The 17,075-nt window shown below is 38.7% G+C and overlaps 1 protein-coding gene across 2 annotated transcripts in view; it reads left to right on the forward strand.

The window, feature by feature from the left end:
- Window positions 1-17,075, forward strand: part of E2f1 (E2F transcription factor 1) — a 45,505-nt gene that overhangs the window by 12,970 nt on the left and 15,460 nt on the right. For both annotated transcript variants that reach the window (XM_036816668.3, XM_036816665.3), the window contains exon 2: window positions 4,946-4,973. The gene's annotated coding sequence lies outside the window, so the exon portion shown is untranslated. The remainder of the gene's footprint in view (window positions 1-4,945; window positions 4,974-17,075) is intronic.

A 17,075-nucleotide genomic window follows, 5' to 3' on the forward strand; every position in this document is an offset into this window, starting at 1 on the left:
AGGTTAAATCTAAAGTGGTATGCTTTAATTAAGTAGGGTACCTATATTTCTACATTTTTAAGGCTCAGTATTTAAAACATCAAAATTGATTATAAATCAAGCAACTAAGTACATTTTGATATCCCAAATTTTATCTGGAAGGGTTTTATGTTGGAATAAATAAACCTAAATTTATTTTATTTTGTTAGTAAAAAAATTTCTTAAAATACCTTATACATATTTTTGAATTTATAAGCTTATTTTATATTTAGAAAAAAAAACCTATTTCACACTTACAAAATGTAAGCATAAAACTCATTTAAAACATATTTTAATTAAACATAAACTCAGCATACTTGGAGCATTCTAATTGCAGTTTGGAAGGAAGACTATAAAAAAATGTCTTTATTATTTTCACTGTGCTCTGCTGTTTGCTTAACACCACCAGAAACAACAACCACTTTATGGGACAACCTCCTGCAAGGCGGCGCATAATTTGCTGAAGCCTTTTTCAATAGGGATATATGGATTTGGAAAATCTGTGTCTTACCCGGGAATATATAAATATAAATGAGAGATTAGAACCTTTTCAATTTTTAAGGAATAGATATTTACATTTATTTCGAAAGGATCTCCCAAAGGCATAACCTAATTCTTGTAAATATTATTCAATAAATATTTTGGTAATACATAAGTAAACGGAATGTGAATTTGTACTGTGTGATGAAGAATATACAATATTACGCTCTAAACTTTACATAACACCGTCAATACAGTCAATTAATTATATTAGAAATATTCATAACACATGTAGAAGCTTTGCATAGTCTTACATTTTAGTCAAAAACTCAAACGACCATAATAATAATACTAACATATAAATAATATATTATAAACCTGTTTAAAAATTGCCTAAAACAAGAACAACTTCGCTATTTAATTCAAAAAGAATTTAAGATAGCGTCATTTAAATATTATATTCGATCAAAAAAGGTATCCATGTTTCGAATCCCCCTCTCGAACGATATAATTTCCTTTTCCTCAGTATTTTACATTTATATATATCTTTTTTACTGTTTTGTTTTGTTGTTGTTTTGAATGTAGCCGCCGATGGCGGTGGTCCCCCTTTCCCTTTCCCTTTCCTGGTTAAAATCCTCGCCCCCTGAATCTCGGCCCTCTTGTCTCGAATGCTGGTTGTTATTGTGGACGGTGGTTGTTGTTGTGGGATGTTGTTTACGTTTTTGTGATGCCCTTTTGGAGTTGGCCGCCCAACAGCAAAAACATCAACAAAAACAACACCGGCAGCAGCAGCAGCAACAGCATTCAAAGTTGGCGAATGTTATCGGACAAACTGGTTGCGCGATTGGTTACCTTTCATTATATGGCGATTTATTGGTTCTGTGTGTGCACTATATGCAAGCCATACAGTTTGGGTCTTAGATAAGGATACTGCCGTCGTCCTAACCTAACATTTGCTGCCTGTTTCGAGCTTGGCTCCTTTTTCTGGCTTATCCTGCGTCTCATCTTTTGGGTTCCACTCAACTTTATTGCGGTTTCTGCTTTTCCACTGTCTCTTCTTCCTTGTTTTTCTTTTTTTACAGCTATTGTTGCATTTGTCGCATTTCTGTGGTTTTTTGGGTGATATATAAAAAGCTGGGTCTTAAATACCCTTCCTAATTTTATGGAAAATATAGATTTTTAAAAATCTAAAAATGAGAGGTACAACACTGCGTATGAGTAATATGTAAAATCTTTGCAGAAGCATTCGCCATTTTAAAAACATAAATGAAGTAGGATTGGTTAGAACTTTAATCGTTTCCTAAGCGTATTAACATATTCGACGATCCACAGATGCCGGTTCTTTTTCACAACTCTTTTGCGAATTCCTTTTTTCCCAAGCAGGACACACGTTTCGAGTGGTGACCACAGAAAAAAACATCAACAAAAATAATGAATTCCTTCTTTGGGCTTTAACCTCAAATTGGCTTAACTTCATTTATTTCATTGCAATGCAGTCAACATGGGGTTGGGGCCACGAACGGGTTAAGATAACAAAAACAGGCGAAATTTTTCACTTTTGCGGTTTGCCAAGGGAGTTTTAAGGAGCGAAGGGGTACCACCCTTTTGGCCAAGTCGCGAGCCACAGTTAATCGCCTGAGCTTCTTGACCAGCTAAGCCTGACAAACTGACACCCTTTTTGCGGGGAAAGGGGGAGCTGAAGTTCCAGTGCTTATAAAGATTCTTTACATTGCTTACATATATACGGATTCCTGGCAGAAAGTCGGGAGTCGGCTATAATCCTAGCAAAAAGGTGCAGGAGGAAAATAAGTACGTTAATTATTAGGACTATACGAATGCAAAACGATTGAAACAATAGCTTAAGATCTATATACAAGAGTATAAATTATTACATAAATTATGTATTTTCATTGAATAAGATTTTCTATTTTAAAACAATGATTGCCCAACACTATTTCTAACATCTTGTATAAACTTCAATAAATTATGTGAAACATGGTTTACTTATGCTTTAAAAATATGCTTTAAAGTCTTTCCAATTTTTAAACTAAATTAGAATACTTGGAGAAATATATATTTAATGTGTCATGCGTTTGATTTTTTTTTAAGAAATAATTATTAATCAATAATGTTATATATAGGTTCCTATAAATTGCAAGTAAAATGAATGGCCCTTTGTAAAAGGCATATAGTTTCTTAGATGAGCCAACAAATAACTTTTTAATAACTACTTTCCCTTCTTCCGATTTTAAGTTTCCAAAAAAGACTTGTTTTGAATCAGAATTAAAGTCCGTGGGGCGGTCACGCAGTTTTGGAAGTTTGGGTGTAGTGGACACGTTCGAACCAAAGGGAGTGGAACAACCTTGGGATCGGAACTGCGACTGATCAATATTCCGCAATATAATTTCGTGGCCAGTTGGCAGCCCAATCGTGGCTCTTGGCAATCGAAGCTCTTCAGCTTGAGCATCGGCAGCATACACACAAAATGTTGCAGGAGGCCACTGAAATTACATCAAATTATGCTGAAATGCGAGCTAAATATGCGGCGGCGAATTTCGATTTCGAGGCTACATAATTCGTTCAACTCTAAAAACTGCAGACCCATTGTGAGCTTATCGCCCGGCCAATTTCAGCATCTCTACGCGTAGTTTCTTCGGGTTTGCCTGCCTCATTTTTTCGGTGCATGTGCAGCAAGGAGCCACAGCCACTGCCACGAATGCCGTGGCACAAAATTGAGGCTGTGTATTGGGCATGAAATATTTTTAACGCTCCAATGGCAAAAGCCTCTTGCGCTCACACAGTCACACAAAATATATTTTATTGCATTTTAATGTGCCACTGAAATGGGATTTAATTGGCATTGTTGCGGTGCACATCGTGGAAACTACGGCTGCACATTGATTCCAATTTGTGTTCACGTGTGGAACCCGTGGAACCCAGTACCCACTTCCCCAACCAACCGCAATTATGGGCTCTGTTGATAAACCGAGTTAGAACTGTCGCACTATCTGCTGTCGTCAGGCTTCCATAATATAATTTCAAGCTTTCGCACTTTAAAATTTTAAGAATTTCGATGTGGTACACTACGAGTTTCCTAATCTTACTGGTGAGTTACAGCTATCAAGTTCTGTTGTTACTTGATGGTGAAAAATGCTATATTTCATTTACAAATTTTAATAATAATGCTTTACTCACCGTATCTAAAGATATATAAAGTTCTTAAAAGACACGTATATAAATGTAATGACTTATAAACAATCCTTCAAACTATAAAAGTTTGTGGTTTATATGTGAGTCTATATACCATCTTTTAATATCTACTCTCCATAATATTAAACTGATAAGTAGTTCCTTCTTCTTCCCAATTTAAAGTTGATATATACGCGCACCTTCCCCATCGATCTGGCCTCGAATTTGTCCCACGGTTGGCCAAGACTAGACTTTGGACTAGTTGCGCTCAGCTGGCTCCTCCGATGAGGATCCGGATCGGGGTCTGGCGGCTGTCTGGTCGGGTTGTGTGGCGCTCCATTGGTCCCTCGGCTTTTACTGTGGGATGGATTTGCTTTAATTAAATTCATTCTCACAGTGTGTGCAACATGTGGCCGAATGGATCGCTGGAAGTTGGGAGTCAAAGTCGCCAGCGGAATGCAGCAGAGGCAGTGGAGTGGCCTGGAGTCTTCGGGCCGCAGTCTCCCGCTTCGATTCCTGCCGTCTATTGCGTAGTCACTCCTCCTTCTCCTTCTCCGCTTTGGACCCGGGTCTGGTTTTATTTCCTACCTACACTGGGGCTGGGGCCCTTTAAACTCCAGCGACTTTGGCTGGGCCTCCTGGCCCTTGGTCCTCGTTCTTGGTCGTCAGCAGCAAATCAGGTTTCGCCTGCCTCCACTGACAGACGCATAAATCGCTAAAGTTCTTTAAATGCCAGCCAGCTCGGTGAAAAACTCTACGGCAAAAAGTTATAAATGTTTCTCATATTTTTAACACCAAAACCAAAGCGATCCGAAGCGGGTTTTGCCATGGGATGGATCTCGTTTCTGCTCCTCAAGTTCTCTGTTTGATTTGACAACTTTGTTGGCATTCCCTGTGCGTTGTTTGTTCATTTGTGTTTGCCTTCGAACCTTTCCAAGTTTTCTGCTCTAAATCGGAGCAGACAGCTTTAGCCCGATTTGTTGATTTAGGTTAGGGCCCCGGGCCAAAGGTGGGCCCTGTTTTCACAGCCTCACATTCTCGTAGATTAACGAAGAACAAACCTGACAATGCATCCACAAACATATCATTAGAAGATGTTTAAGAAGGCTCAACAAGCAGCTAGAAACACGTTGAACTTATTTTAGGTGAAAGGAACGGTGAAAAATTATTTCTTAGAAAGTTTGAATGATATTTATCTTTTTCTTTGACTATCACTTGTCAATTTTGCAATATACTAATCATACTTTCTTTTTTACAGATTGCTGCTTTTACTTACTGAATTGTTGGTAAGTTTTCTAAAAAAAAAAGGGAAACAATATATTATCATATGCAGCAATGAATAAAATTAAAAGACTATTAAAAACGCTACTCATTAGAAAGATTTGAGTTGAGTATTTTTCCTCAAACCTATTTATACAAATTACCATTGGGAAACCCATTTCTATAGATCAGCTATAAAAGATAGAGATAATCTCATGCTCCTATTTGTAAATCCCCGGACAAATCGTACGTGTAAACAAATTATTTAAGCTAAATTGTATGCAAATAGAATTTCCTCACTTCGATCTGCACTTAACCCATGGTGAACCGAACCCCTAAGGGGTTAACCCGACCCAAGGAACCCGAGTCCACTGAACCGTGGACAAGTCGACAGCCAACAACTTTGAAGGACCACAAACAACCGGGCAAACAAAGCGAGGGAACAAGTTAACCCCGATACGAAATAAGGCGAAACAAACTGGCGGACAGACTCGCGGACAAACATCAAAAGACAAACTTGTAAGTCCGCCAGTGGACAAGGATCGGCGGATGATATTTTTTGTACCCCGTCAAATGTCACACGGTTCGCAGGAACTGGTTATCTGCTCTTTCTCCTCGCTACATTTGAAGCTTACGAATCAATTTGAATTTTCCCTACTGGGATGATGATTCCACAAAACTGTTTTCACAGATTTGTTTGACATTCACTTGACACGTTGCAGTCCGCCAAATGCATAAATTAAAATTCTAGTGAAGGGACAAACGGGACGGGGGCAAAAATGTTGTCCCAAAACCAAATGCTAATTAATCCCACGGCTTTTCGGGGAGGGATTTAATTCCGGTTCGATGATTTTCACACACGGGCCATCCTGTTTCCTACCTGGTTCTGATCCTGGTCCACACCTTTAACCCGCTCTACTTTCCGATTTTCCTATCCCATGCATGTAATTGCATATTGCATCAGGCATCCCTCCCCAGTTTTTTAACATAGGTAGGCGGCTAAATCTCGCCTTATTCCGGTCTCGTACATAATCTGTATTGATTTCGCACAGTATCCACGATTTCGGGCCAGGATGTTTACCAAGATTTTTCAAGATTTCCTTGACACGCGCGACGCATCCTCGAATGCCCCTGGCAACCCTAACCCGACCTCAAAGGAAAACAACAGCAGAACTAATAAGGAAAAGTAAAAATAATAGTGACAGCTGTTACTGCGTCTGCGCAACATTCCTCCACAAGGGGACCAACTGATTAGTTGTAACCGAGCAACCCTCGCCTCTCGATGGCACCCCCTCCCTTCGACTGGCTTTGCTCTAATTTACAATACCTTTTTATTTTTATTGCCCCGTGCACCCTCGACGAGGGCATGACAGCTTTGCCCAGAAGTTTAACACGTTCAGGGCGAATCATCCTACCTTAGATCAACAGCATCAAAAGGATCATTGTTTTCATTGCCCACTGATCCTTCTCTTAAAAATGTTTTCGTTATGTTATAAGGATGCATTTCAGATCCGATGTACTTAAGTTTTAATGAAAGATAAATAAAAAGTTAACATATTCTTACTCTAGAATTATTTATAAAACATAGTTTATATATCGGTACTTTGTTAAATATGGTATAAAAACAACTTGGAGACGTCCTGACCAATGATTTGATTATACATTGGCCTTCCAAATTTTAAAAATGTAATCTATATATTCGTTGGAGTAAAACCCTTTACCTATCTTAAAAAAGGTTCTCAGAAAAAGTTAGAGTTATGGATCAATTCCAAGTATAAATCGCATTTAGTGGACAATTAATATTATTATTATCTTTTTGAACAATAAAAAGAAAATTAATCCATTTTTATGGACTTTTATTACCAATCCCCATTCTGTGAGAGTGTTTGCCTATTCGGCTTGCCAGCTGCTCTTATTTGCCTTTATTTTTGTTCACTCTTTTTTGCACACCGAAAAGTGGAATGAAAATTTGTTCACCCTACTCTCAGTACTGGCTGGCAATTCCCCGGCTAGGGGTTGCATCTCCCCCTCTCCTGCTGGCTGCTTTAGTTTAGTTTAATTATTGGCTCAGTGCCGTGAGCGGAGCAGCCCTCGATTCGCCGATGGTGCTGCTGGTGGTCACCCTTCTCGGCGAGAAGGGGCCATCGACTTTGCGTGGCTCTGTGGCACGGCACATGTCAATGCCTGCAGTGGACTTCGGCTCTAGCTCCCTTCGAAGTTCCCGCCCTTGCAGCACACTGGTTCCAAAGTGGTGGCTGTCCCGGCTAAACTTAAATATGGTATAGGGGTTGGTGGTAACCCTCACCCGGTGAACAATTAATTAGACTTATTTCCAGCTTTCATCGGCGGGTTTCTTAAATTATTCATATAATCTTCCAACTGGATTATTAAGAAGGAAGATATAAAATTCACTGGGTGGATATCAATCTTTATTCCTATTAACATAGGAAAGGAGTATCTAAATTGAGATGACTAATTTTTAAATTATTTACAATTTTTATCATCTTCAAAATGTAAATAATTTTGTTTACTAATTATTGTCAGCTGTTTAATTATTAAATGAGTTATTCAAACCATAATATATTTCAACTTAAATTTAAATCTGTTAAATCAAAAGTAATTTAAATGCAAAACATTATTTTGTGCTACAAATCACTTAATAACCGGAATATGTAAACCCAAAAATTCTTTGCAAATGTCCCACTGTGCAACGATTCTGCTTTTTGTGCTACGTTATCCATTGTACGACTGCAATTGCAGCAGCAACCACTTTCCGCTTCCGGTTGGAATTGCAGAAGGAAGCCCCGAAAGAACAACAAACACAACCATGAGCAGAGGGAGTCGAAAACAGTCGAGTAATTCTAATTCTAGATCCTTGAGGCCTCGCCTTAAAAAAGAACTTCTGTTGCATTCCGGCAGCAACAATTACAGAGTGCAAATAAATGGGATGGGTTATAATACCTCAACATGCAAAATTTACCAAACAACATGAAAGGAAGTCATGTTTTTGTAGAGGATCGAAGAATCGAATACTCTTAACGGGGATTATTAAAGGACCCAAGAAAATTATACTTCTCAGTGATTCTTAGCAAGCGGAATTTAAGTTTTTAAATGACTTAGAAATGATGTTACTTTTTAAAACAATTTTGAAGTAAACGATTTAATCAGGGTTGGTATAGGATTTAATTACATCTTATCTTAAAATAATAAAAATAGTTATACAATTATACCAACGTAACCTCTACGAACATTGCAGATATCCTAAAGTGGTGTTTCAAAATTGCACTTGTGTGTGACCATAATCAAACCCTATTTTCTCAAATATTTTTTCCCCTTTTTGATAAAACTATTACTCCACTTAATGCTAAGAAAGGTGTTCTTTATTACCACTAAGCTTAACATACCCGTTCTGAAAGCGGGACATGTATAAGAGCCCTCAAGACCCTATCAAGAAGGCAAAAAGCGCGACATTTGCAGAATGCACCCCACATCGCACCCCCTCGGCACCCCCCGAGTTCCACCCCTGGTGCGTTCCACTTTCCTACATTCCAACAGCAGCGACTGTCTGAAGTGGATGGATGGTGGAAATCGAGGCGAGGAGTGGAAGATGTTCGGTTGCTATGAAGGGGTGCTCGAACTACTGCTACTTACTACATTTTTTTTTGGTTTTCCCTTTTAAGGGTGCTTCTTCGGGCCGTCTCTTTTGCCCTGGTTCTACACCTCCTTTTGCGCAAGAAAAGCGAACCAGGTGTAAAAGTGCGTGTGTGCTACCTTTTGCTTCTCTACTTCTGTTGCCACTCATTCTTCTTCCTCTTCCACTTCTTGATATTTTCCTTTATTGTTTTCTGGTGGGACATCTGCCACACCATTTGATTTCATTTGGATTTGGCTCACTTCCGTTTGGGACTTCCTTTTTTCTTTCGTTCGCAAAAAGGAAGCTCCCACGCCTGGGATCCACTTGGAGCCCAAATCCCCCAATCCCTTCCAGGCTAATTGCAATCTCCTTCTCCCTCTTTCGGGCAGTGTCCTTTCCTGATCTTGTCCTGTTTTCCGTTCTTGCTTCGTAGGAAACGCAACAACAAAAGGCGCAAGAGATTTACTGATCGGCAAATTTCCAGGAATTCCGTGAATGGGAAAAACAAAAGCGCAGCGCGCACACAGAGAGAAAATGGGAGAAAGAGTTCGGGTGAAAAAGAGAGGTCTGAGATTGTCTACCTATGAGATACTTCCACTAAAAAAAATGTAACACATGTTATTTCTAATCAAAAAGATTGGATTTTGGATAAGTAAATTTTAAAAAATTAATTAAGAAAAATTGGATTGGGTTTCCATCAATATCTAATTAGAAATTTTTTAAATAGTTATGATCTACAAATTATTTCTTTATTTTGAAAGACTTTTTTCACAGTGCCCTCAACCTGAACCTGAATCTCAACCTGGGACATTTGAGGTCGCCGCTACTCTTATGAATGTACTTGGTACTTGGCCCGAAGGTTTCGGAACAGGCAACGGCAGCTTTTGTTGCCGTACCGCTCCGCGTTGCCCCGTCCCGGTCGCACTCCTTGGCCGCCGGCTCCTCTCGTTATTGTTACTTAAAATAGCTGAAATGAACGAAAGAAGAAAACGTGAGGCGAGCATATCCCAAATTTGAAAACCGGTGTAGCCTGAGCCACAACCTCTGCCGCAGCCGCAGCCTCAGGTTCAGGTCCAAGTCCCGGCCCAGACCAGATCTTTTCAGATCAGATCGGCCAAAGGTAGTCCAGGTAGCCACCACCTCTCTCTCTCACTCGGCTCGTCCTTTCTCTTGTCTCTATGTTTAATGATCCCAACTCCAATCGGTTGTTATTAATAAAAGCCGGGAGGTGTCTGGGGTTCAAATGATGGGAAAAGTTGAATCGATTGTAATAGAATTGAGTGGAATAGAATCTCGTTTAGTAACCAATTTAAAATGTCCATAAGTTATAAGAAAAGGTTAAAGCAATGTCACCATATTCTGGCAATATTAAATCTATAGACAAAAAGAAAATTCCGATTTATCTACTCAACAGATGTTTCAGTATGGTAAAAGATTTGTAGATAGTACAACTTTCTCTGGGTTTCGCTGGATCCACAAGTGACACCAATTAATCGATGGTATATTCCAGTAGTTTCCATTGTTTTTCCAACTCGGAACCCTCTCTGAACCTCTAGACCCCTTAACCATTGCAGTTCTTATACGATCCTCGCTCGAGGACCGACCCCGTCCTGTAAGGATCGGTCTGACCCCTGAGAGCCTGGTGCCATCTGTAGGAATGTCTGTAAGATCCTTCGCTGCGTTTATTTTTCTTCCTACTATGCCAACTCCCCTTTTCTTGTTTGTGGCATGCGCTAAGAAGGTTTGTTTGCATCGGTGTTTGTGTGTGTCAGCGGCAGTCAAAGCCATAAAGCGACAGCTGCAAACTATTTTCCTCTTCCTACCTTGATGTTTCATGCATATACATCGCAGCAATACGTCAGTCAGACCCTCTGTCAAACCTCATCGAACCCCCCGAGTGCAACACGAGCTCGTCTCTCTCAGCTCAGCTCAGTTCAGTTCAGTTTAATTCCCTGCTCCTGCTCTCTAGCTCACCTTTCCGCGGTGCAATGTCCTGGGCAGTCTGTACTACCCATCCATATCCTGCAGGACCTGACAGTTATGGGATGTACAGTAGAGGCATCGTAGCGTTGTAACTTTTATTATAAGTGGGTTCTACATGGTCCCCCGAAAAGGGACTGGGTGACAAGTGGATGCCAGACAGCGACAAGTCAATCTCCTGTCGCACATCCTCATATCCGACGGCGTCTGCGGCAACTTTCTCCCGCCCTTCTTTTTCTGCAAAATCAGCCATAAAGTGATTATATTTTAAAATTGCTTGCTCACCCTTTTCTCACACACAAAGCATCCTTTACAGCCTCCCCATCACATTATATATAATTTTAAAAGTTTAAAGTTCCGTTTAATTTATGCAGATTTCTGATGAATTTTCATGCTGATAAACTATAAATGGTTTACTATAGAAAAAAAATCCCATTCTAATTAATGCGCTCTTAAACATTTTAACAGTCTTTACTTAGACGAAAAGTTCTACCACTTTTTAGATAATGTTTATGTTAAATTATAAAATACTTTCTACTTTGTTTATTTCTTCAACAACAAATTGTTAAAAACAAATAATAAATAACCAATGGATTCTGATTGCTAATCTCAGAATTTTGAGAGTACTGAAGATGGTTCTCTGTATAATTTGTTTTTTGTGTGCAATCAAAAAAGGGGACGTGTCCTGTTCTCTCCCTGTTATTAAGTCAGTACCGATCGTGCGATTTTGTGCGATTTTTGTTCTGCGAATCTGCGCCTCTGATTTCCGGTTGATTTGGACTTCTTTTGTTGGATTTGCATGACCATAAAAGCGTTATTCCTCCTTGTTATTCAGCTGACTTGTAGTTGCTGTTAAGATCTTGTGTTCTGGGGTTCAATGGACCTAGACCTAGCCGAGCAATTAGCACCTGTCAACATCATCATCATGATCGCGGTAGTAGTGAACGTCCAGAAAAGACCTTTTCAGGTCAGACAACTTTTGCTGGTAGTAAGTACGATAAGTAACTCTCACTGGAGATTCCCTGGCTGGTTCCTTCCCTTTCACACAATCGCTTTCTCTCTCTTTGCACAGAGAAAAAGGTGAACAAATTGTTTTAATAATTATGAAGTGCCGAATAGCACAAAGAACTGATCTGTATTCATAAATTAGGTACCTTCTTTGCTTTAAAGCTCAATTAGAATTTAAGAATATCTAAAGTTTGTGGTTTTAGTTGTAAACAATATTTTCTGATGTGCATTTCTTAACTCTACTCCCAACTGTTTTTTAATACAAATGTTTAAATCGTATCTTAAATGTTTTTTATTATTATATTGCATTGAAGACCCATAAAACAAACTTTTTAAATCTTGAAACTTTTGGATTTTTGTTATTTGACATACTTGTCTTGATGTATTTATTTTCTCTGAGTGTATTCTTAGAGAGGACCTTTTGGAAATATTATTTCTCCAAGTGCCTCCATCCATATTTCCTGCTTTTTGGCTGGTTTCGGTAGTTGGGTCATTTAGTCAATCAAGGATTTTGGAACAAAAGGCTCTAGAAATCCCTGTCCAGACGTCTATTGTTTGATGTCCATGCCACCTCGGTGGAAAGCTCTCTGCATTATCGTTCCCTTTCATTTGTGGCCCTCTTTCTCTCTCTATTCCCCGATGAGGCTCTCCGATCTGGATGCATTATCCTCCCTTATGGTTTTTGTTACCCTGCTGCATTCCTTTTCGTACGCCCCGTTACGAACTCTCTCTCTGGTACTCGTACCCCTAAGCACTCGCACTCGCACTCGCAGTCATGATCTGATCCGATCCCCTGCAATTGCATTCCTGTTTCTGTTGCTGTGCTCTCTCCTCTCTTTCTTCTTCTTCCTTTTCGCCCGGTTTTTCGAAATTTGTTGTGGCAAGAAAGAAGTACGCAACATTTACGAATCGAACGCAGCAGAAAGTGGAAGTGATCAGCGGATCTCCCGGATCTTAAGATCACACATCGTTATCGCGTGTTGATTGTTTCTACCTTGTTATCGTTAACAACTTTATTTCAAAAAGATATCACAACTAACCCAAGTGAACCCAAAATATTAAAATGGAAAATTTCAAGAATACCTAAAGTTTTGATAAACGTATCTGCAAGATACGGAAGATAAACACCCGCTTACAAAGTGTTCTGTTATGTTATAACCCACAAACAAACATCACTGCCAATGTTTCGGGCTCCGAGGATATTACTCAAAATCTAAAAATCATGACTACCATATAACACCATCAAACAAAAATTATAAAACCCAAAAAATCAAACACCAAATTTTGTTTCAATCTATGCAATACTCAAAATTCTTTCAAGTTTTCTATTTGTTATTTATTATTAAAAATTTCACGTGTTAATCAACAAGTTTTTCTTCAAAATCTCATTACTTTTTAAGTGTTTCTGTTCTAAAAGTTATTTCCCAATTGTTCTTAATCTTTTAAAAATCGTTCTTTACGTTATTTCAACTATTCTTTTAATATTATCTAAACAAAAGCCAAATTCTTTTAAAGCAAAGTAACGCTTATTTATTTATTATATATTACTATTAAATTTGAATTAAGTTTTTCGTAATTTCAATACTTTTTTAAACTTAAATTATAAAATACTATAAACGCCAATTCAAAATTGCTGCTGCCAAATAGACTCTTTGGATTACATTCTAAAATTGCTCCATCAAGGCTTCAATTGTGTAAGTATACATATAAGTGTAGAGAAAAATCTATAGTTATTTCTTTTTTGCTCAAAATCTCGTTACAATTTTAACGCTTCTGGTACCTAAAACTAAATATGAAAAACACTTATGTTCAGAACCTTTTGTTTTCCGCCCAAGTTTATTTTATTTCTTTACACTATTTGTTGGTGTTTCCACTTACATGTAAATGTATAATTAAACATAAATAGGAATTCCATTCTGTTGGTAGCAATCTTGTGGCCTAGAGAACGTTTTATAGATAGACATCGAGAGAGAGGGAAGTTCATTGAACGTGATTCGGTAGAATCGAAAACAGCTAAAGCCGAGACCAAACTCAAAACCCATAACCGAAAACCGAGACTGTCTAACCATATAAGTCGGTACAACAATGTGTACGTTTGCAGAGTATCTGTGAGTTTGTTGAGTAATCGTACTCACAGTTAGGGCGGACAGGTAGTCCACTTTAGGTATTTCTCTCTTTCCCACACATGGGGCCTCAGTAGAGATAGTGAGGAAGGGGGGAGGGGGGTTGGGGATCCGGTGGGGTCGCACGTCTCAATGTCGATCGTTGAGCAATGTGATTCGTGATTCGTAATTCGTAGTCATTGTTTTTGCTTTTTGTAGTTTTCCTAGCCGCCTAACATTCAATATTCGTGGACATATGTACTATGAATCGAGTCAACAGATAGAGGGTATACTTATGGAAAAGAAAATTTGTAAGTCATTCTTTTGTTTACCGGGTAATTGAAGGTTTGGCGATTAAGCTAAGTAGATTAATTTGTGACCATTATAAAAATAAAGAGGTCAAATTTGACCTTTTAGACTTATAAGTATGAGATCCATATTAAAAGATTTCTTAATATTCCCTATATATATTGTCGCCTCAATCGAGAATTTTCCAATTCAATGGTGTTCATTGCCTGAACGTAATGTCTGTAAGAATAATTACCACTAAAATCAAATTAATTTGCAATTTGTGTAAAGTAGTAAAGAAAACGTGGCTGGTGAAAAATTTAAACCAGTTCGAACTGGGAAGGAAAGAGGGGGTAAGGTGCTGACGTCTAGGAAAACTCAAGTAGCGAAGGGAACTTCTCCGCAACGACACAATCAATTTCGTGGAAAACCTCCAGGATGTGCCGCAAGATGTTCAATAAATGTTCCTTGCAGTCAAACGGGTGGGGAAAAAGAAAACGTAAGAAGCCTTACATTGCAAAAAAAAAGTGTATACATTGCAATACATTTAAAAAAATACAATAAAAAAAATACGTTTAAAAACACCAACAAAGCTCTTGTTCTAGGAATTATCACTAGCATATCATATACATTTTGTGGTTAAAATATATTACCAAAAGTAAAGGAGGAGGTCTTGTCTTAGGAAATATTAAAACCTTAAGGTAAAATACGTCAGAAAACTTTTGTTTTAATTTTTTAGTCAAACTAAGCTTGATTTTTAATAAAATATCACTTTTAAAAATAATTTAAACAATTTCAAACATATGTACATATGTATAGCACCTTACCAGTATACTACAAACAATAGATGTTATATATAAGTACCGGAAAATACAACATTCAACATTTTATTCTCGTTCTGAAAGCGAAGGACTTTTGGTTCTCCAAGTGCACTTTAAAAGCTGCTGCCTCTGAATGAAAACTCCACCCCATGGCTCTAAAACTCTGACTGACATTCTGTCAAACAGGCGGCGACGTCGACGTCAACTTCAACAGTCGTCTCGTTCCACCTACCTCCCTGGCCACCCCGCACTCCTCCCCCTTTTTGTTTCACTTTTATTTTCAAATTTGAATATCGCGCCGTGGCTTGAGATTCTCAAGTAGTTTTCTGCTGATTGCATTCCATGCCGGCGTCGTGGTTTCCCCTTCTTGCCGGCAACCCCCTCCGCCGGCCACTCTCTTTCATTTCCCATATGTCTGGCTCCTCGGTGGGCACAGGGGGTGGCTGTGGGGGATATGCCCTGGTACTACATATATACGATATTTGCACCCCACTAGAGGCAAAGGGGTTGACTGCGATGACGTTGATGAGGAAGGAATTGCAGGGCGAAAAGGATGAAGGATGAAAGGGGAGCGATGCGATGACGAAGTTGACGAGGAGCCTGATGAATGCCTGACGCAGTTCCTTCGGGCTCTCAGACTCGAAACGCTGCCGGCCAAATGCGTCTGGGTTGGAAATTAACCAATAGGATAAATGGTCGGGGGGCAAGTCAAAGACTTTTCGTATGTCACCCAGAAAAAATATGTAATAGATTTATGCTCAAAATCGAATTATCAGGACAGAGATTGCCAAATAATTTGAATTATAAGAAAAGAGTTTTTTAAACTAAATTACTGGTTAGTAATTGAATAAACTCAGACTTTAAATGTCCCCATGTGTACCGAAAATGAAATAAAGTGTAGCATGCTTTTCAGGGAAAGTAAATGTTTTAAACGATTTGGTTTTTTGTTGCAGGAATGTAAAAACAAATAAAACTAGTGTGTTTTTTTCAAATTTTATACTCATATCTTTTAAATTAAGAACACAGTAGATTGTTAAGTGGAAAGATTTTGTTAAAGTACTTAGTGTTATGTAGGACATATATAGAAGATCATAATATATAGAGTTATATTATTCATATGTCAATAAACTCCCCGAAAGATATCATTTATATCAAATACTAATACAAAAAACAATAATATTTATAATACTTTAAATTGTTATTATACCCCCATAGAACACCATAATATTAACGCCCCTGTTACTCCCTCTAAAATTGCAAAAATGTCGCAAGTGTCTAAGCTGAATTTTGGGCAATGAGTTCATTGATCTAAGCCCAAAAGGAAAAACATCTGCTCAAATATATGCGCAGCGCTTCTGTTGAGCGTATATCTATGCCACCGCGTTGTGTGCCACCCCCTCTCCCCTCTGCCGTTTCCCTTTGCCCACCCGTAAATGTTTATGATATGACATACGGGAAAAAATCAAGCAAATTATGGTAAATACGCCTCTGGAAACTCACGCCCCGCTTTTGGGTTCTGGAATGGGCAGAAAACGGATACACAGATACTCACAAACAACGAACAAATATAAAGAACAAGAAACAGAGCCAGGCACTCGCACACGCATTTCCAGTTAATTAAAAGTATTTATGACACTGCGCACATAAAATGTCTTCCAAAGTACAAAAGTCCACCCAAGGATCGTGGGAAGTTCCCGTTCGCTCTCTTCTATAAGGCAAGGAAAAAACATCTTGAAGAAAAAATGGTTGGAAATAAAAAATGAAGCATAGAGATACTCTAATTGCATAGCATATGCAGAGAAAACTGGAGGGGGGTGCCAGGGGCCAAAGTTCCTCTCTTTTTGCGGCTGCGAGGGGTGATTCTCCCTCCTCTTCTTCTTGTTGTCTGGTGGTCTGGTTTATGGGAAATGCGAAAAAAATCACACTCACGGATTTGTGAGTCTCCTCGCCGCCTCCCCAGCCAAAAAACCCAAAGGATAACACAGCCCGAGTCCTCGAGGACTCGAAAAAAAACGAATCCCAAAAAACTGCCTAAAAAAATTAATAGAAAGCGAAAACTGGAAAGGAGATTACATTTTTGCGATCTTGTGGGGTGATATTTCGCAGTTTGTGGGTATGGGAAAGACTGCGAAGATCGCTGACAAGTTGTACAGATTTTCGAGATAAATTTGTGCAAACAAAGCCAGGAATGAAAATAGAAGCGAGCATGAGTTGTAAATATTTAAACAGATTGCTGTTAAAAATAAAAAAGGGCAACGTTTGCTTGATTTTAAAAGAGCAGTTCTGAATATTTGT

This window comes from Drosophila suzukii, chromosome 3 (genome assembly GCF_043229965.1).
Source record: "Drosophila suzukii chromosome 3, CBGP_Dsuzu_IsoJpt1.0, whole genome shotgun sequence".
In the NCBI taxonomy this organism is placed as follows: Eukaryota; Metazoa; Arthropoda; class Insecta; order Diptera; family Drosophilidae; genus Drosophila; species Drosophila suzukii.